At 34.5% G+C, this 26,656-nt stretch overlaps 1 protein-coding gene across 3 annotated transcripts in view; it reads right to left on the bottom strand.

Annotated features, from left to right (window-relative positions):
- Positions 1-25,608, bottom strand: part of LOC145268312 (adenylate cyclase type 9-like) — a 429,113-nt gene extending 403,505 nt beyond the window's left edge. For 2 of the 3 annotated variants that reach the window (XM_080123770.1, XM_080123773.1), the window contains exon 1: positions 25,437-25,566. The gene's annotated coding sequence lies outside the window, so the exon portion shown is untranslated. Of the gene's footprint in view, positions 1-25,436 lie in introns of all 3 variants that reach the window. The other variant, XM_080123772.1, reaches the window with a different exon arrangement.
- Between the last annotated feature and the right edge of the window lie 1,048 nt (positions 25,609-26,656).

Raw genomic sequence — 26,656 nt, 5'->3', positions numbered from 1 at the left:
AAATCAAAACGTAGATTCCACGAACAAAGCTTTTTTCTTAGAACTGCACACCTGTGGAACTCTATTCCGGTTGCCTGCTTCCCTTCTGACTACAACTTGGATGTCTTCAAGTCCAACGTAAACAAATTCCTGATGATCCACCCCCTTAAGTAGACACTTTAAATATTCATACTAACGTACTGTACTTACAATAACCCTTATCCCTGAGTGGCTTCCGGGCCTTGATAAGTGGTGACCACCTTGTAAAAAAAAAAAAAGAAAAAAAAAGCATATCACTGGAAGAATACATAATGCAATTAAATCCTTCTTAAGTAAGAGAAAAATCCAGGCTATCCTTGACGGTTGTGCATCTAAACAATATGATATAAATGCGGGAGTACCTCAGGGGTCTATCCTGGTGCCTTTATTATTCCTAATATTTATAAATGACTTTCCTGTTCCTGATAAAATTGTCTCTGAGATGAGTATATATGCTGATGACATCACACTCCATAACAAGCACAAGGGGAAAACAAATGAACACATATCTAAAGAAATGGCAGAAACACTAGATGAAGACCTCCAATCTGTAGTGGAATGGGGACATAAATGGATGGTCACATTCAATGCTGCCAAGACTAAGCTTGTTTCCTTCAATAATTACAAGAAACCTTCCCTACCACCAATAGCAATGGCCAAAGACTCATTATCTGAAAGTACTTCTTTTAAACTCCTCGGCCTAACGTTCACAGGAAACATTAGTTGGAATAGATACATTGAGAGCATTGCCAAGGCTGCTGCGAGGAAGGTAGGCTCCCTCTACCGTGCTAGAAAGCTACTTATGCCTGAAAGTATCCTGTACCTCTATAAGGCCACGATTCGCCCATGTATGGAGTACTGCTGTCACATTTAGGCTGGTGCATCTGCTACTAGTCTCTCACTTATTGACAGGATCCAAAAGAGAGTTGCCAACCTGATAGGTCCTGAACTGTCATCTAGGCTTCAGCCTCTGTCCCATCGATGAAATCTTGCATCCCTCTGCCTGTTCTACAAGTATTTTAATGGTGAATGCTCTGACAAACTACAAGCACTTGTACCCCCTCGATGTAAATACCCCTGACAAACACGACAAGCAGCTAAATCCCACCCCCACGCAGTAGAGATCCCTAGGTGTAAGAAAGTCTTCTACTTCAATAGTTTCTTCGCCAGAAATGCTAGACTTTGGAACTCCTTTCCGGGATTCTGCTTTCCCAACTGTACTGACATGCAGAAGTTCAAGTGTAATGTGAACAGACATCTTGCTACTCATCTCCCTTCATAATATCCCTTCAACTTATGTCCCCGATAGTAGCCCCCTACTTCAAAGTGGCACTGTGCCTTGTTTGGAGTGAAAAATGAATTTAGAAAAAAATATATATATAAAACTACATTAACTATTAAATGTTAACTACATTAACTATTAAATGTTAACTACTTTAATCTATTAAATATTACAATGTTGTTGTTTTTTTACATATGACTTCTTTTTTTTTTTTACTTTTTATGCATTTCTCTTAAGTTCAATCAAAAATAAATTCAGTTAAACATTTACATAAAATTTCCATGTTTTTTTTAGTAAAATTCCCGTGCCATATTGAACACTTAGCTTGCATCTAACTCTAGCACCGTAAAAAAGACAAACAAATAGGAAGAACAGAATAAATATTAAAAATGCAGAATAGCTAACAGTGGAGAAATAGCATGCAAAAGTAACAAGAAATGCCTTACACCAAACACAGTAGAATTTAATTATCTACAGACCTGTATGCTTTTAACGTGCTGAAACTGTTTATGTTTTTGTACTTCATTTTCTAAAACAATCTTTACGGTACACAGAAAATAAATGTTGTTTAACTGTAGGAATATTCGCTTAAAAAAATATTGTAAGAATATATGACTACCACTAACCCTAAGTTCAAGGGGGGGGGGTCCAACTAGGACAGTATTAGCAGTAAAAAATTTTTTTTTAGAACTTTTCAGTAATTAATCCCCTTCTCCCAAGCTACAAGCACCCCTCTGCTTTTCCTTCTTCATGTAAAAACTGCTTTGAACGAAATAATGCATATGTTTTACAATGGACAACAGAATTAAAAAGTGGTCATTGACTACCGCTTCTTGGTCTTTTGGCTAAGAGTAAAGTGTAGAATCTGTTCTGATCCTACACTTATTTTTCCTGTCCTCGGTCAGTGGAGGAGGAATCCTTCTAGACTGGACAATTTTTAATTTTTGTTCTTATTCAGAGTGCCCCTTTTGGGGAAGCTGGATGTTCCATACATTAAAAACCAACCTTGTGTCTAACTCTGTCTTTGTGGGGAGGCAAAAAAAAAAAAAAGGAAAAAATCTATAACAAATAAATGTTATGTTTCTGAATTTTTTAGATAAGGATTTGTAATTCATATTATTTGGATTCTTCGGACTACTGATCTCATCTTGAGCGTCATTTTAATAAAGAGCGACATTTACAACTAGAAATAAAATAAATTTGAAGCACCCAAAAATTCATACTAGAACTGTCTACAAGGACCCGTGACACAGTAGTTCGAGTACTTGGAAAAATTAATTGTAAAAGTGATATTCTGAAGGTTGAAGATTCAATTCTTAGAGTGGGCGACTGAAAAATACAATTGCAAATTACTTAAGAGATCTATCAAGTAATGGCTGATGGAACAAGAGCATGCTACCCCCGTGAAGTAAATAAAGGGTTCCATTCACAATTCCGTCCGAATTCCCGAGTTTGACAGAAACATTCCCGAGTTCGACAAGATGCATTTTGAAGAAGATCAGAGGTTACATGGACCTAAACGTTGTGAAAATAACACTCAAGATGAGAACAGTAGTTTGAAGGATCCAAATAATACGAATTATCAATCATTATCTCAAAAGATACACCTGGAGAAGGTCGGAGGTTACATCGAGCAAAACGTTGTGAAAATAACACTCAAGATGAGAACAGTAGTCTGAAGAATCCAAATAATATGAATTATCAATCATTATCTCAAAAGATACACCTGAAGAAGGTCGGAGGTTACATCGACCAAAACGTTGTGAAAATAACACTCAAGATGAGAACAGTAGTCTGAAGAATCCAAATAATATGAATTATCAATCATTATCTCAAAAGATACACCTGAAGAAGGTCGGAGGTTACATCGACCAAAACGTTGTGAAAATGACACTCAAGATGAGAACAGTAGTCTGAAGAATCCAAATAATACGAATTATCAATCATTATCTCAAAAGATACACCTGAAGAAGGTCGGAGGTTACATCGACTAAAACGTTGTGAAAATGACACTCAAGATGAGAACAGTAGTCTGAAGAATCCAAATAATATGAATTATCAATCATTATCTCAAAAGATACACCTGAAGAAGGTCGGAGGTTACATCGACCAAAACGTTGTGAAAATGACACTCAAGATGAGAACAGTAGTCTGAAGAATCCAAATAATATGAATTATCAATCATTATCTCAAAAGATACACCTGAAGAAGGTCGGAGGTTACATCGACCAAAACGTTGTGAAAATGACACTCAAGATGAGAACAGTAGTCTGAAGAATCCAAATAATACGAATTATCAATCATTATCTCAAAAGATACACCTGAAGAAGGTCGGAGGTTACATCGACCAAAACGTTGTGAAAATGACACTCAAGATGAGAACAGTAGTCTGAAGAATCCAAATAATATGAATTATCAATCATTATCTCAAAAGATACACCTGAAGAAGGTCGGAGGTTACATCGAGCAAAACGTTGTGAAAATGACACTCAAGATGAGAACAGTAGTCTGAAGAATCCAAATAATACGAATTATCAATCATTATCTCAAAAGATACACCTGAAGAAGGTCGGAGGTTACATCGACCAAAACGTTGTGAAAATGACACTCAAGATGAGAACAGTAGTCTGAAGAATCCAAATAATATGAATTATCAATCATTATCTCAAAAGATACACCTGAAGAAGGTCGGAGGTTACATCGACCAAAACGTTGTGAAAATGACACTCAAGATGAGAACAGTAGTCTGAAGAATCCAAATAATACGAATTATCAATCATTATCTCAAAAGATACACCTGAAGAAGGTCGGAGGTTACATCGACCAAAACGTTGTGAAAATGACACTCAAGATGAGAACAGTAGTCTGAAGAATCCAAATAATATGAATTATCAATCATTATCTCAAAAGATACACCTGAATAAGGTCGGAGGTTACATCGACCAAAACGTTGTGAAAATAACACTCAAGATGAGAACAGTAGTCTGAAGAATCCAAATAATATGAATTATCAATCATCATCTCAAAAGATACACCTGAAGAAGGTCGGAGGTTACATCGACTAAAACGTTGTGAAAATGACACTCAAAATGAGAACAGTAGTCTGAAGAATCCAAATAATATGAATTATCAATCATTATCTCAAAAGATACACCTGAAGAAGGTCGGAGGTTACATCGACCAAAACGTTGTGAAAATGACACTCAAGATGAGAACAGTAGTCTGAAGAATCCAAATAATACGAATTATCAATCATTATCTCAAAAGATACACCTGAAGAAGGTCGGAGGTTACATCGACCAAAACGTTGTGAAAATGACACTCAAGATGAGAACAGTAGTCTGAAGAATCCAAATAATATGAATTATCAATCATTATCTAAAAAGATACACCTGAAGAAGGTCGGAGGTTACATCGACTAAAACGTTGTGAAAATGACACTCAAGATGAGAACAGTAGTCTGAAGAATCCAAATAATATGAATTATCAATCATTATCTCAAAAGATACACCTGAAGAAGGTCGGAGGTTACATCGACCAAAACGTTGTGAAAATGACACTCAAGATGAGAACAGTAGTCTGAAGAATCCAAATAATATGAATTATCAATCATTATCTCAAAAGATACACCTGAGGAAGGTCGGAGGTTACATCGACCAAAACGTTGTGAAAATGACACTCAAGATGAGAACAGTAGTCTGAAGAATCCAAATAATATGAATTATCAATCATTATCTCAAAAGATACACCTGAAGAAGGTCGGAGGTTACATCGACCAAAACGTTGTGAAAATGACACTCAAGATGAGAACAGTAGTCTGAAGAATCCAAATAATATGAATTATCAATCATTATCTCAAAAGATACACCTGAAGAAGGTCGGAGGTTACATCGACCAAAACGTTGTGAAAATCACACTCAAGATGAGAACAGTAGTCTGAAGAATCCAAATAATATGAATTATCAATCATTATCTCAAAAGATACACCTGAAGAAGGTCGGAGGTTACATCGACCAAAACGTTGTGAAAATGACACTCAAGATGAGAACAGTAGTCTGAAGAATCCAAATAATATGAATTATCAATCATTATCTCAAAAGATACACCTGAAGAAGGTCGGAGGTTACATCGACCAAAACGTTGTGAAAATGACACTCAAGATGAGAACAGTAGTCTGAAGAATCCAAATAATATGAATTATCAATCATTATCTCAAAAGATACACCTGAAGAAGGTCGGAGGTTACATCGAGCAAAACGTTGTGAAAATAACACTCAAGATGAGAACAGTAGTCTGAAGAATCCAAATAATATGAATTATCAATCATTATCTCAAAAGATACACCTGAAGAAGGTCGGAGGTTACATCGAGCAAAACGTTGTGAAACACTCAAGATGAGAACAGTAGTCTGAAGAATCCAAATAATATGAATTATCAATCATTATCTCAAAAGATACACCTGAAGAAGGTCGGAGGTTACATCGAGCAAAACGTTGTGAAAATGACACTCAAGATGAGAACAGTAGTCTGAAGAATCCAAATAATATGAATTATCAATCATTATCTCAAAAGATACACCTGAAGAAGGTCGGAGGTTACATCGAGCAAAACGTTGTGAAAATGACACTCAAGATGAGAACAGTAGTCTGAAGAATCCAAATAATACGAATTATCAATCATTATCTCAAAAGATACACCTGAAGAAGGTCGGAGGTTACATCGACCAAAACGTTGTGAAAATAACACTCAAGATGAGAACAGTAGTCTGAAGAATCCAAATAATATGAATTATCAATCATTATCTCAAAAGATACACCTGAAGAAGGTCGGAGGTTACATCGACCAAAACGTTGTGAAAATAACACTCAAGATGAGAACAGTAGTCTGAAGAATCCAAATAATATGAATTATCAATCATTATCTCAAAAGATACACCTGAAGAAGGTCGGAGGTTACATCGACCAAAACGTTGTGAAAATGACACTCAAGATGAGAACAGTAGTCTGAAGAATCCAAATAATATGAATTATCAATCATTATCTCAAAAGATACACCTGAAGAAGGTCGGAGGTTACATCGACCAAAACGTTGTGAAAATGACACTCAAGATGAGAACAGTAGTCTGAAGAATCCAAATAATATGAATTATCAATCATTATCTCAAAAGATACACCTGAAGAAGGTCGGAGGTTACATCGAGCAAAACGTTGTGAAAATAACACTCAAGATGAGAACAGTAGTCTGAAGAATCCAAATAATATGAATTATCAATCATTATCTCAAAAGATACACCTGAAGAAGGTCGGAGGTTACATCGACCAAAACGTTGTGAAAATGACACTCAAGATGAGAACAGTAGTCTGAAGAATCCAAATAATATGAATTATCAATCATTATCTCAAAAGATACACCTGAAGAAGGTCGGAGGTTACATCGACCAAAACGTTGTGAAAATGACACTCAAGATGAGAACAGTAGTCTGAAGAATCCAAATAATGTGAATTATCAATCATTATCTCAAAAGATACACCTGAAGAAGGTCGGAGGTTACATCGACCAAAACGTTGTGAAAATGACACTCAAGATGAGAACAGTAGTCTGAAGAATCCAAATAATATGAATTATCAATCATTATCTCAAAAGATACACCTGAAGAAGGTCGGAGGTTACATCGACCAAAACGTTGTGAAAATGACACTCAAGATGAGAACAGTAGTCTGAAGAATCCAAATAATATGAATTATCAATCATTATCTCAAAAGATACACCTGAAGAAGGTCGGAGGTTACATCGACCAAAACGTTGTGAAAATGACACTCAAGATGAGAACAGTAGTCTGAAGAATCCAAATAATATGAATTATCAATCATTATCTCAAAAGATACACCTGAAGAAGGTCGGAGGTTACATCGACCAAAACGTTGTGAAAATGACACTCAAGATGAGAACAGTAGTCTGAAGAATCCAAATAATATGAATTATCAATCATTATCTCAAAAGATACACCTGAAGAAGGTCGGAGGTTACATCGACCAAAACGTTGTGAAAATGACACTCAAGATGAGAACAGTAGTCTGAAGAATCCAAATAATATGAATTATCAATCATTATCTCAAAAGATACACCTGAAGAAGGTCGGAGGTTACATCGAGCAAAACGTTGTGAAAATAACACTCAAGATGAGAACAGTAGTCTGAAGAATCCAAATAATATGAATTATCAATCATTATCTCAAAAGATACACCTGAAGAAGGTCGGAGGTTACATCGAGCAAAACGTTGTGAAACACTCAAGATGAGAACAGTAGTCTGAAGAATCCAAATAATATGAATTATCAATCATTATCTCAAAAGATACACCTGAAGAAGGTCGGAGGTTACATCGACCAAAACGTTGTGAAAATGACACTCAAGATGAGAACAGTAGTCTGAAGAATCCAAATAATATGAATTATCAATCATTATCTCAAAAGATACACCTGAAGAAGGTCGGAGGTTACATCGAGCAAAACGTTGTGAAAATGACACTCAAGATGAGAACAGTAGTCTGAAGAATCCAAATAATACGAATTATCAATCATTATCTCAAAAGATACACCTGAAGAAGGTCGGAGGTTACATCGACCAAAACGTTGTGAAAATAACACTCAAGATGAGAACAGTAGTCTGAAGAATCCAAATAATATGAATTATCAATCATTATCTCAAAAGATACACCTGAAGAAGGTCGGAGGTTACATCGACCAAAACGTTGTGAAAATAACACTCAAGATGAGAACAGTAGTCTGAAGAATCCAAATAATATGAATTATCAATCATTATCTCAAAAGATACACCTGAAGAAGGTCGGAGGTTACATCGACCAAAACGTTGTGAAAATGACACTCAAGATGAGAACAGTAGTCTGAAGAATCCAAATAATATGAATTATCAATCATTATCTCAAAAGATACACCTGAAGAAGGTCGGAGGTTACATCGACCAAAACGTTGTGAAAATGACACTCAAGATGAGAACAGTAGTCTGAAGAATCCAAATAATATGAATTATCAATCATTATCTCAAAAGATACACCTGAAGAAGGTCGGAGGTTACATCGACCAAAACGTTGTGAAAATAACACTCAAGATGAGAACAGTAGTCTGAAGAATCCAAATAATATGAATTATCAATCATTATCTCAAAAGATACACCTGAAGAAGGTCGGAGGTTACATCGACCAAAACGTTGTGAAAATGACACTCAAGATGAGAACAGTAGTCTGAAGAATCCAAATAATATGAATTATCAATCATTATCTCAAAAGATACACCTGAAGAAGGTCGGAGGTTACATCGACCAAAACGTTGTGAAAATGACACTCAAGATGAGAACAGTAGTCTGAAGAATCCAAATAATATGAATTATCAATCATTATCTCAAAAGATACACCTGAAGAAGGTCGGAGGTTACATCGACCAAAACGTTGTGAAAATCACACTCAAGATGAGAACAGTAGTCTGAAGAATCCAAATAATATGAATTATCAATCATTATCTCAAAAGATACACCTGAAGAAGGTCGGAGGTTACATCGACCAAAACGTTGTGAAAATGACACTCAAGATGAGAACAGTAGTCTGAAGAATCCAAATAATATGAATTATCAATCATTATCTCAAAAGATACACCTGAAGAAGGTCGGAGGTTACATCGACCAAAACGTTGTGAAAATGACACTCAAGATGAGAACAGTAGTCTGAAGAATCCAAATAATATGAATTATCAATCATTATCTCAAAAGATACACCTGAAGAAGGTCGGAGGTTACATCGACCAAAACGTTGTGAAAATAACACTCAAGATGAGAACAGTAGTCTGAAGAATCCAAATAATATGAATTATCAATCATTATCTCAAAAGATACACCTGAAGAAGGTCGGAGGTTACATCGAGCAAAACGTTGTGAAACACTCAAGATGAGAACAGTAGTCTGAAGAATCCAAATAATATGAATTATCAATCATTATCTCAAAAGATACACCTGAAGAAGGTCGGAGGTTACATCGACCAAAACGTTGTGAAAATGACACTCAAGATGAGAACAGTAGTCTGAAGAATCCAAATAATATGAATTATCAATCATTATCTCAAAAGATACACCTGAAGAAGGTCGGAGGTTACATCGACCAAAACGTTGTGAAAATGACACTCAAGATGAGAACAGTAGTCTGAAGAATCCAAATAATATGAATTATCAATCATTATCTCAAAAGATACACCTGAAGAAGGTCGGAGGTTACATCGAGCAAAACGTTGTGAAAATAACACTCAAGATGAGAACAGTAGTCTGAAGAATCCAAATAATATGAATTATCAATCATTATCTCAAAAGATACACCTGAAGAAGGTCGGAGGTTACATCGAGCAAAACGTTGTGAAACACTCAAGATGAGAACAGTAGTCTGAAGAATCCAAATAATATGAATTATCAATCATTATCTCAAAAGATACACCTGAAGAAGGTCGGAGGTTACATCGACCAAAACGTTGTGAAAATGACACTCAAGATGAGAACAGTAGTCTGAAGAATCCAAATAATATGAATTATCAATCATTATCTCAAAAGATACACCTGAAGAAGGTCGGAGGTTACATCGACCAAAACGTTGTGAAAATGACACTCAAGATGAGAACAGTAGTCTGAAGAATCCAAATAATACGAATTATCAATCATTATCTCAAAAGATACACCTGAAGAAGGTCGGAGGTTACATCGACCAAAACGTTGTGAAAATAACACTCAAGATGAGAACAGTAGTCTGAAGAATCCAAATAATATGAATTATCAATCATTATCTCAAAAGATACACCTGAAGAAGGTCGGAGGTTACATCGACCAAAACGTTGTGAAAATAACACTCAAGATGAGAACAGTAGTCTGAAGAATCCAAATAATATGAATTATCAATCATTATCTCAAAAGATACACCTGAAGAAGGTCGGAGGTTACATCGACCAAAACGTTGTGAAAATGACACTCAAGATGAGAACAGTAGTCTGAAGAATCCAAATAATATGAATTATCAATCATTATCTCAAAAGATACACCTGAAGAAGGTCGGAGGTTACATCGACCAAAACGTTGTGAAAATGACACTCAAGATGAGAACAGTAGTCTGAAGAATCCAAATAATATGAATTATCAATCATTATCTCAAAAGATACACCTGAAGAAGGTCGGAGGTTACATCGACCAAAACGTTGTGAAAATAACACTCAAGATGAGAACAGTAGTCTGAAGAATCCAAATAATATGAATTATCAATCATTATCTCAAAAGATACACCTGAAGAAGGTCGGAGGTTACATCGACCAAAACGTTGTGAAAATGACACTCAAGATGAGAACAGTAGTCTGAAGAATCCAAATAATATGAATTATCAATCATTATCTCAAAAGATACACCTGAAGAAGGTCGGAGGTTACATCGACCAAAACGTTGTGAAAATGACACTCAAGATGAGAACAGTAGTCTGAAGAATCCAAATAATATGAATTATCAATCATTATCTCAAAAGATACACCTGAAGAAGGTCGGAGGTTACATCGACCAAAACGTTGTGAAAATGACACTCAAGATGAGAACAGTAGTCTGAAGAATCCAAATAATATGAATTATCAATCATTATCTCAAAAGATACACCTGAAGAAGGTCGGAGGTTACATCGACCAAAACGTTGTGAAAATCACACTCAAGATGAGAACAGTAGTCTGAAGAATCCAAATAATATGAATTATCAATCATTATCTCAAAAGATACACCTGAAGAAGGTCGGAGGTTACATCGACCAAAACGTTGTGAAAATGACACTCAAGATGAGAACAGTAGTCTGAAGAATCCAAATAATATGAATTATCAATCATTATCTCAAAAGATACACCTGAAGAAGGTCGGAGGTTACATCGACCAAAACGTTGTGAAAATGACACTCAAGATGAGAACAGTAGTCTGAAGAATCCAAATAATATGAATTATCAATCATTATCTCAAAAGATACACCTGAAGAAGGTCGGAGGTTACATCGACCAAAACGTTGTGAAAATGACACTCAAGATGAGAACAGTAGTCTGAAGAATCCAAATAATATGAATTATCAATCATTATCTCAAAAGATACACCTGAAGAAGGTCGGAGGTTACATCGAGCAAAACGTTGTGAAAATAACACTCAAGATGAGAACAGTAGTCTGAAGAATCCAAATAATATGAATTATCAATCATTATCTCAAAAGATACACCTGAAGAAGGTCGGAGGTTACATCGACCAAAACGTTGTGAAACACTCAAGATGAGAACAGTAGTCTGAAGAATCCAAATAATATGAATTATCAATCATTATCTCAAAAGATACACCTGAAGAAGGTCGGAGGTTACATCGACCAAAACGTTGTGAAAATGACACTCAAGATGAGAACAGTAGTCTGAAGAATCCAAATAATATGAATTATCAATCATTATCTCAAAAGATACACCTGAAGAAGGTCGGAGGTTACATCGAGCAAAACGTTGTGAAAATGACACTCAAGATGAGAACAGTAGTCTGAAGAATCCAAATAATACGAATTATCAATCATTATCTCAAAAGATACACCTGAAGAAGGTCGGAGGTTACATCGACCAAAACGTTGTGAAAATCACACTCAAGATGAGAACAGTAGTCTGAAGAATCCAAATAATATGAATTATCAATCATTATCTCAAAAGATACACCTGAAGAAGGTCGGAGGTTACATCGACCAAAACGTTGTGAAAATAACACTCAAGATGAGAACAGTAGTCTGAAGAATCCAAATAATATGAATTATCAATCATCATCTCAAAAGATACACCTGAAGAAGGTCGGAGGTTACATCGACTAAAACGTTGTGAAAATGACACTCAAAATGAGAACAGTAGTCTGAAGAATCCAAATAATATGAATTATCAATCATTATCTCAAAAGATACACCTGAAGAAGGTCGGAGGTTACATCGACCAAAACGTTGTGAAAATGACACTCAAGATGAGAACAGTAGTCTGAAGAATCCAAATAATATGAATTATCAATCATTATCTCAAAAGATACACCTGAATAAGGTCGGAGGTTACATCGAGCAAAACGTTGTGAAAATAACACTCAAGATGAGAACAGTAGTCTGAAGAATCCAAATAATATGAATTATCAATCATTATCTCAAAAGATACACCTGAAGAAGGTCGGAGGTTACATCGACCAAAACGTTGTGAAAATGACACTCAAGATGAGAACAGTAGTCTGAAGAATCCAAATAATACGAATTATCAATCATTATCTCAAAAGATACACCTGAAGAAGGTCGGAGGTTACATCGACTAAAACGTTGTGAAAATGACACTCAAGATGAGAACAGTAGTCTGAAGAATCCAAATAATATGAATTATCAATCATTATCTCAAAAGATACACCTGAAGAAGGTCGGAGGTTACATCGACCAAAACGTTGTGAAAATGACACTCAAGATGAGAACAGTAGTCTGAAGAATCCAAATAATATGAATTATCAATCATTATCTCAAAAGATACACCTGAAGAAGGTCGGAGGTTACATCGACCAAAACGTTGTGAAAATGACACTCAAGATGAGAACAGTAGTCTGAAGAATCCAAATAATATGAATTATCAATCATTATCTCAAAAGATACACCTGAAGAAGGTCGGAGGTTACATCGACCAAAACGTTGTGAAAATGACACTCAAGATGAGAACAGTAGTCTGAAGAATCCAAATAATATGAATTATCAATCATTATCTCAAAAGATACACCTGAAGAAGGTCGGAGGTTACATCGAGCAAAACGTTGTGAAAATGACACTCAAGATGAGAACAGTAGTCTGAAGAATCCAAATAATACGAATTATCAATCATTATCTCAAAAGATACACCTGAAGAAGGTCGGAGGTTACATCGACCAAAACGTTGTGAAAATGACACTCAAGATGAGAACAGTAGTCTGAAGAATCCAAATAATATGAATTATCAATCATTATCTCAAAAGATACACCTGAAGAAGGTCGGAGGTTACATCGACCAAAACGTTGTGAAAATGACACTCAAGATGAGAACAGTAGTCTGAAGAATCCAAATAATACGAATTATCAATCATTATCTCAAAAGATACACCTGAAGAAGGTCGGAGGTTACATCGACCAAAACGTTGTGAAAATGACACTCAAGATGAGAACAGTAGTCTGAAGAATCCAAATAATATGAATTATCAATCATTATCTCAAAAGATACACCTGAATAAGGTCGGAGGTTACATCGACCAAAACGTTGTGAAAATAACACTCAAGATGAGAACAGTAGTCTGAAGAATCCAAATAATATGAATTATCAATCATCATCTCAAAAGATACACCTGAAGAAGGTCGGAGGTTACATCGACTAAAACGTTGTGAAAATGACACTCAAAATGAGAACAGTAGTCTGAAGAATCCAAATAATATGAATTATCAATCATTATCTCAAAAGATACACCTGAAGAAGGTCGGAGGTTACATCGACCAAAACGTTGTGAAAATGACACTCAAGATGAGAACAGTAGTCTGAAGAATCCAAATAATATGAATTATCAATCATTATCTCAAAAGATACACCTGAAGAAGGTCGGAGGTTACATCGACCAAAACGTTGTGAAAATGACACTCAAGATGAGAACAGTAGTCTGAAGAATCCAAATAATATGAATTATCAATCATTATCTCAAAAGATACACCTGAAGAAGGTCGGAGGTTACATCGACCAAAACGTTGTGAAAATAACACTCAAGATGAGAACAGTAGTCTGAAGAATCCAAATAATATGAATTATCAATCATCATCTCAAAAGATACACCTGAAGAAGGTCGGAGGTTACATCGACTAAAACGTTGTGAAAATGACACTCAAAATGAGAACAGTAGTCTGAAGAATCCAAATAATATGAATTATCAATCATTATCTCAAAAGATACACCTGAAGAAGGTCGGAGGTTACATCGACCAAAACGTTGTGAAAATGACACTCAAGATGAGAACAGTAGTCTGAAGAATCCAAATAATATGAATTATCAATCATTATCTCAAAAGATACACCTGAGGAAGGTCGGAGGTTACATCGACCAAAACGTTGTGAAAATGACACTCAAGATGAGAACAGTAGTCTGAAGAATCCAAATAATATGAATTATCAATCATTATCTCAAAAGATACACCTGAAGAAGGTCGGAGGTTACATCGACCAAAACGTTGTGAAAATGACACTCAAGATGAGAACAGTAGTCTGAAGAATCCAAATAATATGAATTATCAATCATTATCTCAAAAGATACACCTGAAGAAGGTCGGAGGTTACATCGACCAAAACGTTGTGAAAATGACACTCAAGATGAGAACAGTAGTCTGAAGAATCCAAATAATATGAATTATCAATCATTATCTCAAAAGATACACCTGAAGAAGGTCGGAGGTTACATCGACCAAAACGTTGTGAAAATGACACTCAAGATGAGAACAGTAGTCTGAAGAATCCAAATAATATGAATTATCAATCATTATCTCAAAAGATACACCTGAAGAAGGTCGGAGGTTACATCGAGCAAAACGTTGTGAAAATAACACTCAAGATGAGAACAGTAGTCTGAAGAATCCAAATAATATGAATTATCAATCATTATCTCAAAAGATACACCTGAAGAAGGTCGGAGGTTACATCGAGCAAAACGTTGTGAAACACTCAAGATGAGAACAGTAGTCTGAAGAATCCAAATAATATGAATTATCAATCATTATCTCAAAAGATACACCTGAAGAAGGTCGGAGGTTACATCGAGCAAAACGTTGTGAAAATGACACTCAAGATGAGAACAGTAGTCTGAAGAATCCAAATAATATGAATTATCAATCATTATCTCAAAAGATACACCTGAAGAAGGTCGGAGGTTACATCGAGCAAAACGTTGTGAAAATGACACTCAAGATGAGAACAGTAGTCTGAAGAATCCAAATAATACGAATTATCAATCATTATCTCAAAAGATACACCTGAAGAAGGTCGGAGGTTACATCGACCAAAACGTTGTGAAAATAACACTCAAGATGAGAACAGTAGTCTGAAGAATCCAAATAATATGAATTATCAATCATTATCTCAAAAGATACACCTGAAGAAGGTCGGAGGTTACATCGACCAAAACGTTGTGAAAATAACACTCAAGATGAGAACAGTAGTCTGAAGAATCCAAATAATATGAATTATCAATCATTATCTCAAAAGATACACCTGAAGAAGGTCGGAGGTTACATCGACCAAAACGTTGTGAAAATGACACTCAAGATGAGAACAGTAGTCTGAAGAATCCAAATAATATGAATTATCAATCATTATCTCAAAAGATACACCTGAAGAAGGTCGGAGGTTACATCGACCAAAACGTTGTGAAAATGACACTCAAGATGAGAACAGTAGTCTGAAGAATCCAAATAATATGAATTATCAATCATTATCTCAAAAGATACACCTGAAGAAGGTCGGAGGTTACATCGAGCAAAACGTTGTTAAAATGACACTCAAGATGAGAACAGTAGTCTGAAGAATCCAAATAATATGAATTATCAATCATTATCTCAAAAGATACACCTGAAGAAGGTCGGAGGTTACATCGACCAAAACGTTGTGAAAATGACACTCAAGATGAGAACAGTAGTCTGAAGAATCCAAATAATATGAATTATCAATCATTATCTCAAAAGATACACCTGAAGAAGGTCGGAGGTTACATCGACCAAAACGTTGTGAAAATGACACTCAAGATGAGAACAGTAGTCTGAAGAATCCAAATAATATGAATTATCAATCATTATCTCAAAAGATACACCTGAAGAAGGTCGGAGGTTACATCGACCAAAACGTTGTGAAAATGACACTCAAGATGAGAACAGTAGTCTGAAGAATCCAAATAATATGAATTATCAATCATTATCTCAAAAGATACACCTGAAGAAGGTCGGAGGTTACATCGACCAAAACGTTGTGAAAATCACACTCAAGATGAGAACAGTAGTCTGAAGAATCCAAATAATATGAATTATCAATCATTATCTCAAAAGATACACCTGAAGAAGGTCGGAGGTTACATCGAGCAAAACGTTGTGAAAATGACACTCAAGATGAGAACAGTAGTCTGAAGAATCCAAATAATACGAATTATCCATCATTATCTCAAAAGATACACCTGAAGAAGGTCGGAGGTTACATCGACCAAAACGTTGTGAAAATGACACTCAAGATGAGAACAGTAGTCTGAAGAATCCAAATAATATGAATTATCAATCATTATCTCAAAAGATACACCTGAATAAGGTCGGAGGTTACATCGAGAAAAACGTTGTGAAAATAACACTCAAGATGAGAACAGTAGTCTGAAGAATCCAAATAATATGAATTATCAATCATTATCTCAAAAGATACACCTGAAGAAGGTCGGAGGTTACATCGACCAAAACGTTGTGAAAATGACACTCAAGATGAGAACAGTAGTCTGAAGAATCCAAATAATATGAATTATCAATCATTATCTCAAAAGATACACCTGAAGAAGGTCGGAGGTTACATCGAGCAAAACGTTGTGAAAATAACACTCAAGATGAGAACAGTAATCTGAAGAATCCAAATAATATGAATTATCAATCATTATCTCAAAAGATACACCTGAAGAAGGTCGGAGGTTACATCGAGCAAAACGTTGTGAAAATAACACTCAAGATGAGAACAGTAGTCTGAAGAATCCAAATAATACAAATTATCAATCATTATCTCAAAAGATACACCTGAAGAAGGTCGGAGGTTACATCGATCAAAACGTTGTGAAAATAACACTCAAGATGAGAACAGTAGTCTGAAGAATCCAAATAATACAAATTATCAATCATTATCTCAAAAGATACACCTGAAGAAGGTCGGAGGTTACATCGATCAAAACGTTGTGAAATTAACACTCAAGATGAGAACAGTAGTCTGAAGAATTCAAATAATATGAATTATCAATCATTATCTCAAAAGATACACCTGAAGAAGGTCAGAGGTTTCATCGACCAAAACGTTGTGAAAATAACACTCAAGATGAGAACAGTAGTCTGAAGAATCCAAATAATACGAATTAATAATCATTATCTCAAAAGATACACCTGAAGAAGGTCGGAGGTTACATCGACCAAAACGTTGTGAAAATAACACTCAAGATGAGAACAGTAGTCTGAAGAATCCAAATAATACGAATTATCAATCATTATCTCAAAAGATACACCTGAAGAAGGTCGGAGGTTACATCGACCAAAACGTTGTGAAAATAACACTCAAGATGAGAACAGTAGTCTGAAGAATCCAAATGATACAAGTATATGTTACCAAATACCTGAATAGGTTTTTGGAGTTTTAATTTATTTTAATGTGTATTTTAAGTGTGAAATTTAAACAGGCTTAAAAGTTTGAGACACTAGTAGTGCTGAGCACTTATGTCAAAACGAAAAACAAAGATGGCAATATGATGTCGTTGCCTTTGGAGTCCTGAGAATCGCTCAAAACTCAAGATTTAATACAAAAAATACTGATGGAAATTCCCCAATGTCACAATGATATCTACTTAATAATAGAGACTATCCGACCTACCGATACAGTTACTATATAGTTTAAATTACTTACAGTGAGAGAAGATTCTTTTTTTTTTTTTACACATTCACCACTTATCAAGGCTCGGAGGCCACTAGAGGATAAGTGTTAATGAGTGTACAGTAGTCAATGGGAAAATGTTGTAGTAATCATTAATACTGGGAATTGGGTAGATTGAATTACTTAAGGGAAACAGCTCATCAAGAACTTGTTTACGTTGGACTTGAAGACGACCATATTGAAGTCGGTTGGAAAGCAGGAAAATAGAACAGAGTTCCACAGGAGTGCAGTTCTAAGAAAGAAGCTTTGTTCATGGAAGCTACGTTTAGATTTAGGCACAGATAAAGAGTGGGGGGTGGGGAATTATTCATAGTGGTTTCATCTAGATGAGTGTTTTTTTGTGAAAGTCAGGCCACGGGAGATCATAGATTAGAGCTCAGACTAGCACTTACCATGAAAATAAAGAAAAAACAGAAACAGGCTCGCAACAATGAAATGTGAAAACCATATCACTTTTTCCAAATCTCAGCTCACCGTAGTTAATAGCCCCTCCCTCATCTTTAGCGGACATATAAACGCATACCACATACACGAATGAAAGAATATATTTAGTAATGTTGAACTGATTAATTGGAAAAATCAAAACTTTTGTGGAATCAGAATCTGAAAAGTTTGTGTCTATTTTCCGATACCTCGAACGATTCTTTTAATTATTCTTTGCTTTTGTTTAAAACTCAATTTTCCACGGCTCGTATTAATGATGAAATAAAAAATATTTATTGATTTTAAACTAAAAGTTATAGATTGCTTCCACAAGTGTATTTTTATACTTGCGAAAATATATGCACGTGTTACATGGATTTTTTTTTACAGTAAGCGAAAATTTAGAACAACAAACTAAATATTTAGGATTTTTTAAAAATAATCCGAATCGATAATAGTATTGGAATCGGTAATTTAGAACAGAATTTTCAACTATATAGGTATCGGGATCAATTTTGAAATTGTACCATCACTAATATTTATAAATGCGTACCAAAAATATTAGTGATGGAACGATTCCAGTATTTTTCCCAATTCTGATACAATTACCGATTCCATCCTAAATTCCCAATTGTAGAGAGAAGATCTAAATGAATACTGCCTCGAGACTGCCCAACTATTTTAAGGCTAGGCAAGAAAATTAAATAAGAAACCATTTACATGGTCTCTCCCCCAACGAAAAACTCTTTGTATAAATCCTTTAAAATCCCAGCTGGTCTCCATTGTAATTTTTCATGCACAAGTCAATTTGTCTTGAACTCAAGAAAAGAGTCATCTCTTATGAAGACTCGGAGGCCACTCGAGGATAAAAGTTAATGAGTGTACAGTAGTCAATGGAACAATATTGCAGTAATGGTTAGTAGTGGAAATTTGATAAATTGGATTACTAACGGGGATGGCTCGTCAAGAACTTGTTTACATTGGACTTGAAGATGACCATATTGTAGTAAGCTGGAAAGCAGGGAAATGGAAGAGAATTCCAGAGGCGGGTAGTTCTAAGAAAAATCCTTGTTCATGGAATCTACGTTTAGGCCTATTCTCTCTCTCCCATCACTTCTCCTTTCTTTCGCTTTCTCCTTCCCCTGTCTATCCATTGCTCCCACTCTTGGTTTTTAATATCCATATGTAATCAAAAATATTTCTTTTACAATTTATTTTGGCTTAAATTGTCTGATGACATAAGCTATTATCCCGTCTATAGAAACAATCTTGTAATGATTTAAGCAAGTACTCTCGAGGTTTAAATAATAAAAACATATTTAGCTCTACTAACGTATCAAGCACTTTTTACATTATTTACTAAATATACCTCTTAATATATATATATATATATATATATATATATATATATATATATATATATATTTATATATATATAAATATAACACGGAAATTACATATGTTATGTTATTGCTCTGTTTACCACATTGAGCTCTCATACCCGGATTTCCTCCTGGAATTATTCCATTATAACACTATATATATATATATATATATATATATATATATATATGTTCTTTTTACCATGGATACAAAAAACTCAGTCTTCCTTTTTTAACAGCTATAATATATGCATATATATATATATATGCATATATATATATATATATATATATATATATATATGCATATACATATATAGATACATATATATACGCATATATATGCACATATACATATATATACATATGCATATATATATACATATACATACACATATATATATACATATACATACACATATATATACATACATACACATATATACATATACATATATATATACATATATACACACTTGTATACATATATATATACACATATATATACATATATACACATATATGCACATATATATACATACATATATACACATACATATATACACATATGCATATATACATACATATATATACACATATATACAAATACATATATATACACACATATATGCACACATATATACACATATATATACACATATATATGCATACATATACATACACATATATATATACACATATATACATATATTTTTGCATATATATGTATATATATATATATATATATATATATATCGGTCATATCTCATAGGATTCGGGAATCTCTAAACGGAGGCTTCCTTTCAAGGGCAATTGCTCTTGACATATCAAAGACCTTTGATAGGGTATGCCATTAACGTCTACTCCATAATATTTTCAGCTATGGTATATCTGGAAATATCTTCTCAATTATAAAATCATTTCTCTTTGATAGGTTCATAAGAGTAGTGGTTGATGGGCAGAAATCAGAAGCTTACAATATCAATGCTTGAGTCCTTCAGTGGTCCATCCTGGGCCAACTCTCTTTCTGATCTACATCAATGATCTCCCAAATCACATCCTAAGATCATTCATAGATATTTATGCTGACAACACTACCATCTATGGCAACATTTCAAAGGCAATACATGACCAAGTTTTCTCTGATTCTCTCTCTCCCCTCATCTCAGATCATCTTCAACGCGTGGTGCAATGGGGAAAGTGGTGGCTTGTTAATTTTAATACATCTAAAACCAAACTTCTATTTTTACATCATTAATGCTCTGATCCTGGTCTGGCATCAATTGAAATGAACTGCTCTTGCCTTGGGGAGGCTTGAAGTTTTAACAAGCTTCTGGGTCTGACCTTTGCTCCTGATCTGAAATGGGACACATATATCAAATCTGTTGCCAAAGTCGCTGGAAAAATGTTCGGATCATTCTACCGCTCCAGTAGATATCTCACTGCTGATGCAATTCTCTACCTATAAAAGAGCCAAGTATATCCAAGGATGGAGTATTGTCGCCACATCTGGGCAGGAGCTGCTAGAAAGATCTTATCCTGCCTTAACAGAATTCAAAATAGACTTTGTAGCCTACTAGGGTATGCCCTTTTCTCTTCTCTGCAACCTCTTTCTCATAGAAGAGATGTTGCGAGCCTGTATCTGCTTTATCATTATTTTCATGGCAAGTGCTCGTCCGAGCTCTAATCTATGGTGCCCCTTTGGCCAAACTTTCACGGAAAAACACTCATCTAGATGAAACCACAATCAATAATTTACCCCACTCTTTATCTGTGCCTAAACCTAAACGTAGATTCCATGAAGAAAGCTTCTTTCTTAGAACTGCACGCCTGTGAAACTCTGTTCCATTTCCCTGCTTTCCAACTGACTACAATACGATCGTCTTCAAGTCCAATGTAAACAAGTTCTTAATGAACCGTTTCCCTTAAATAATCCAATTTACCAAATTTCCACTACTAAAGATTATTACGATATTGTCTCATTGACTGCTGTACACTTATTAACTATTTTGTCATCAAGCTTTCATAAGTGGTTACTCCTTTGTAAAAAAATATGTATATATATATTCAGTCTATGCCCCCCCCCCCGCAAAACTTTCACAAAAAACACTTGACTATCTACAATCATAAATATTATTTTAATTGGAATTCATTATTGAGATGAGTATTATTTTATTAATTTTATTTATTGCGGACTATCATTCTCATCTTTATTAGTTGTTGTTTCACGACGTTTCGGCCAACTATTCCTCTGGCCTTCGTCAGGTGGTAACCACGACGGATAGGAACTTCGAATCTCCTAATTGCATTCTCAGCAATCACTGCCATTCGTACTTGTTGCCGTCTCACCACATTTTGGCCAAGTAAGCCTCTGGCCGGCTTTGGGTAGGATTGAAACCGCTATCTTCAGACAATTCTCATCTGGAACTGTAGAGATTCAACATCTCTATCAACTGCGCCACAGGCCCCAAAGGGCGATCAATGTAATATCTTTCTGAACAGTTACCTTAAATAATCAAATTCTACCCAATCTACACCATTAACGATTACTATACTACCACCTTACATTCATTAACCCTTATCCTTGAGTGGCCTTCAACCATGATAAAATATGGCTCTGTTGTAAAATACATATATATATATATATATATATATATATATATATATTTTATATTATACTCCCTCTCCTTCACTATTTGTTACCAAGTAAGATCTATGACTTGTAGTTTCATCAAATACTTTTGCAAGCAAAATCCGATCCCGCATTTTGCTAAATCCTACTCTCTGATGAGAAGGAAAGTATTTCTTCAAAACTCTGCGGATTAAGAGAACTATCCACTTATTTTGTGTTTCCTTTTTAAAATTAAATATGTTTTTAACTCTTTTTCAAAGTGTTTTTTAACTACTTGTTCTTATATTTGCAAGATGCCTTCAATAAGTTTCCAGACTTTTTCGCACAGGCATTTAAAATTGTCATAGACTCTTGAAAATTCAGTATGTTATAGCTATACATCTTATGAGATGACTGACCAATTTTTATGATTTCAGGTTCAAGTGAACAGCTACAGCAGAGATTGGAATACATCCTACTAAAGCCTGATTGCCACAACTAGTGAATTTAAAAAATGCAATCTGGATATGAGGACACTTAAAAAAAACGATATGCAATAAAATTGTTTTAAACTTGGAAAAAATGCCACAGAAACGTATGGAATGCTTCAGACTGCTTTTGGACCATCTTGTATGAATCGAGCATCAATTTTTAAGTGGCATAAGAAATTCAAGGAAAGCAGGGAGTCTGTGAAGGATAATGAGAGATGTGGGAAGATTAAGGAAATCAGAACACCAGAGTTGATTGGCCAAAGAAAGAATTTCTTGTATAAGGACTATCGTGTGTCAACAGAGACAATACGTGCACAGTTTGATGTCAGTGTGGGAACTGTACACACAATTATTCGTCAAAAACAGAAGATGCAGAAGATTTGCGCAAAGTTTATCCCAAGGGTGCTCAGAGAAGATAAGAAAGAAAGACATTGTCATGACAGCAGGAAGATGGTTGAGCTGATCAATTCAGATCCCTCATTTCTTGATGGTCTGGTAACTTGAGATGAAAGGTGGATCTACTGCTATGGCTTAGATACCAAGAAATAGAGTCCCCAGTGGAAGTATACTGGCTTTCCCAGAACCAAGAAAACCAGACAGAACAAATCCACCCAGAAAGTTATGATGATCTTTTTTTTTTGACAGAATGGGCATGACCTATATACACTGGGTTTCCATTAGACAAACAGTCAACAAGGAATACTATGTTGAGGTTTTAAGGGAGTTCAGGAAGAGATTCTGTCAGAAGAGGCCAGAACTCTTCAAATCGAGTCAGTGGCATTTCCACCAGGACAATGCACCAGTCCACAATGCCATCTTTGTCACAGACTATTTGAGCAAGACAGTTCCTCACCCTCCCTATAGTCCAGACCTTGCTCCCTGTGACTTTTGGTTATTTCCTAAGCTCTAGGGAAACCTTAGAGATTGTCGTTATGAAACAATCGAGGAGATGAAAGAGACTGTGACGAGGGTCATTGACACGCTCACACAAGAGGACTCTCATGGGAACTTCCAGAAATTTTTGGAATAGTATAACAAGTGCATTGCAGCTGGAGGAGATTACTTCGACAGGGACTAGAGTTTCATGTGTGTATTATCAATAAAAGTGGCCATATGATAAAAGTCTGGAAACTTATTTAAGGCACCTCGCATATATATATATATATATATATATATATATATATATATATATATATATATATATATATATATATATTTCTTCTTCATCATCTTTCGACCGTAATCGAGATAATGAATTACACACGCTCACGCCATGTATCTCAGATTAATTTCTTAAGATGGGTAGAAGTGTATTGAAAAGCTAAAGAGAGTTCCCCTCCCAAACATAGTCCCGGAAATAAATAAATAAATAAATAAATGAAAACTAAATAGAAAACCAGAATAGAAAAAAAAGAAAAGAAAACGCGCGCGCACCACACACACACACACACACACACACACACACACACACACACACACACACACACACACACACACACACACACACATTGTTAAGTTATATGAATGATAAATTAATTTTTCTGCATATTTTATCTCCTCGCCTCCGCCAAGACAAAAATTAATAATGTGAGTAAAAATAATTGATATAATCGATTATGTTCGATTTTTTTCTATTGCGCGCGGCGCGGCCGCGGCGGTGGTGTAGATACCTTCGAATCAGTTTTTAGGGGTTGAAGGAAGGTAGAGATTGTCCAGCTACGTTAAAACGAAAGTACCGGATGGAAAGTGGGAGGTGTCGTCTGCTTAGTTTTTTTAATTTTATTTTTTTATTTTTTATTATTATTTAAAAAAAAAAAAAAAGTCTTTTTTCTTCTTTAAATTGTTCCCCACCCCGCCAACTAAATATTAAGTAAAATGATGATTAATACGCAATTAACAATGATAATAAGTTTTTTTTATAATGACAACAATAACAACACTACCACCACCACCAATAATAATAACAATAATAATGATAATAACAATGATAATAATAATGATAATACCAATAGTAGTATTAGTAGTAATAATAATAATAATAATAATAGTAATAATAATAGTAATAATAAAATAATAATAATAATAATAATAACAATAATAATGATAAATGATAATAACAATGATAATAATAATACCAATAGTAGTATTAGTAGTAGTAGTAATAATAATAATAATCATAATAATAATAATAATAGTAATAATAAAATAATAATAATAATAACAATAATAATAATAATAATAATAATAGGAGTAATAATAACCATAATAATAACAATTGTAGTAATAATAATAATAATAATAACAATAATAATAATAACAATTGTAGTAATAATAATAATAATAACGATAGTAGTAGTAATACTACTACTACTACTACTAATAATAATAATAATAATAATAATAATTAATAACAAATAAAATCTTAACAAAATAAATAAGGAAGACGAATAAACGAAATGATAACCAACCTGTGTTCCTTGTTCACTTGTTGACTTCTCTCATCGAAGTGGTAATGCTAAGCGCGGCGTCACGCATATTTATACTACTTGTGTGGGAAGGGGAGGGGGAGGTGAATGCGTGTGCATGCTGGAACGAACTCTAAATCTCCCTCTTTAACAAAATACTTTGACCACTGCTCTCTCTCTCTCTCTCTCTCTCTCTCTCTCTCTCTCTCTCTCTCTCTCTCTCTCTCTCTTTCTTTCTCTCTCGTGTGTGTGTGTGTGTGTGTGTGTATGTTTGTCCGTGTGTTTTGCATTATTAATATTTTGCTAACTTCTATCAATCGATTGTGGGCAAAGGGCCATTATAATTAATAACAGAAAAAAAAAAAGAAAAAGAAAATTAAAATAAAAAAATAAATAAATAAAGGTGTCCCTGAACGAGAACCCCCCCCCCCCGGCCATTTAGTGTAACGAGTAAAAATCCACTGAAAAAAAAAACTGTATGCCGTTCTCAACATAGGGAGGTTGGGAGTGTTTATTCCAAAAGATGTTCTTAATATGGGGAGGTTGGAGGTGTTTATTCCGAAAGCCGTTCTTAGGGAAGGAGGGTGATTACTGATTCTCGTTTAGGTTCGCAAAAATCAAAAATAAATAAATAAATAAATAAATTAATTAATTAATCAATTAATTAATTAATTAATAATAATAATAATAATAATAATAATAATAATAATAGCAACAACAACAATAACAACAACTACAAAACTAAACAAAACAAAAAACAACAATAAGACAAATAAACAAAAAAATAACTATTACTAAACGAATAAAATTGACGGTACCTATGCACTTTTGTTACCGTGCTGAAATAATAACGTTATTATTTAGAAAGCCATTCTTAACATGGGGAAGGGAAGGATATTTTGCAATTATTCCATACTGTCTTTTATAAATTTAATAATATTAAATATCGTAAAACTTGAATTTAACTTGAAAATACTAACAAAAAAAAAAATAAATATATATATATATTAAAAAAATAGCGCGATACATTGTACCGCCGGTACAATAAGTGTATAAGCACCATTTAAAAAAATTTTTTTTTTTTTTTTTACTTACCTGTATAATTTCACGCATCCTTCGGGCCAAGATCAAAGTGTAGTATCTGTTCTGATGCTTGCTACAGTGTAGCAAAAGTTAATTTGTCTCGATCAATGGAGAGGAAACCCCCTATACTGAGACAATTA

This window comes from Euprymna scolopes, chromosome 43 (genome assembly GCF_053919585.1).
Source record: "Euprymna scolopes isolate OS-2025 chromosome 43, ASM5391958v1, whole genome shotgun sequence".
Taxonomy (NCBI): domain Eukaryota; kingdom Metazoa; phylum Mollusca; class Cephalopoda; order Sepiida; family Sepiolidae; genus Euprymna; species Euprymna scolopes.
The sequence above is the reverse complement of the archived record's forward strand: the minus strand, read 5'-3'. Positions and strand labels throughout refer to the sequence as shown.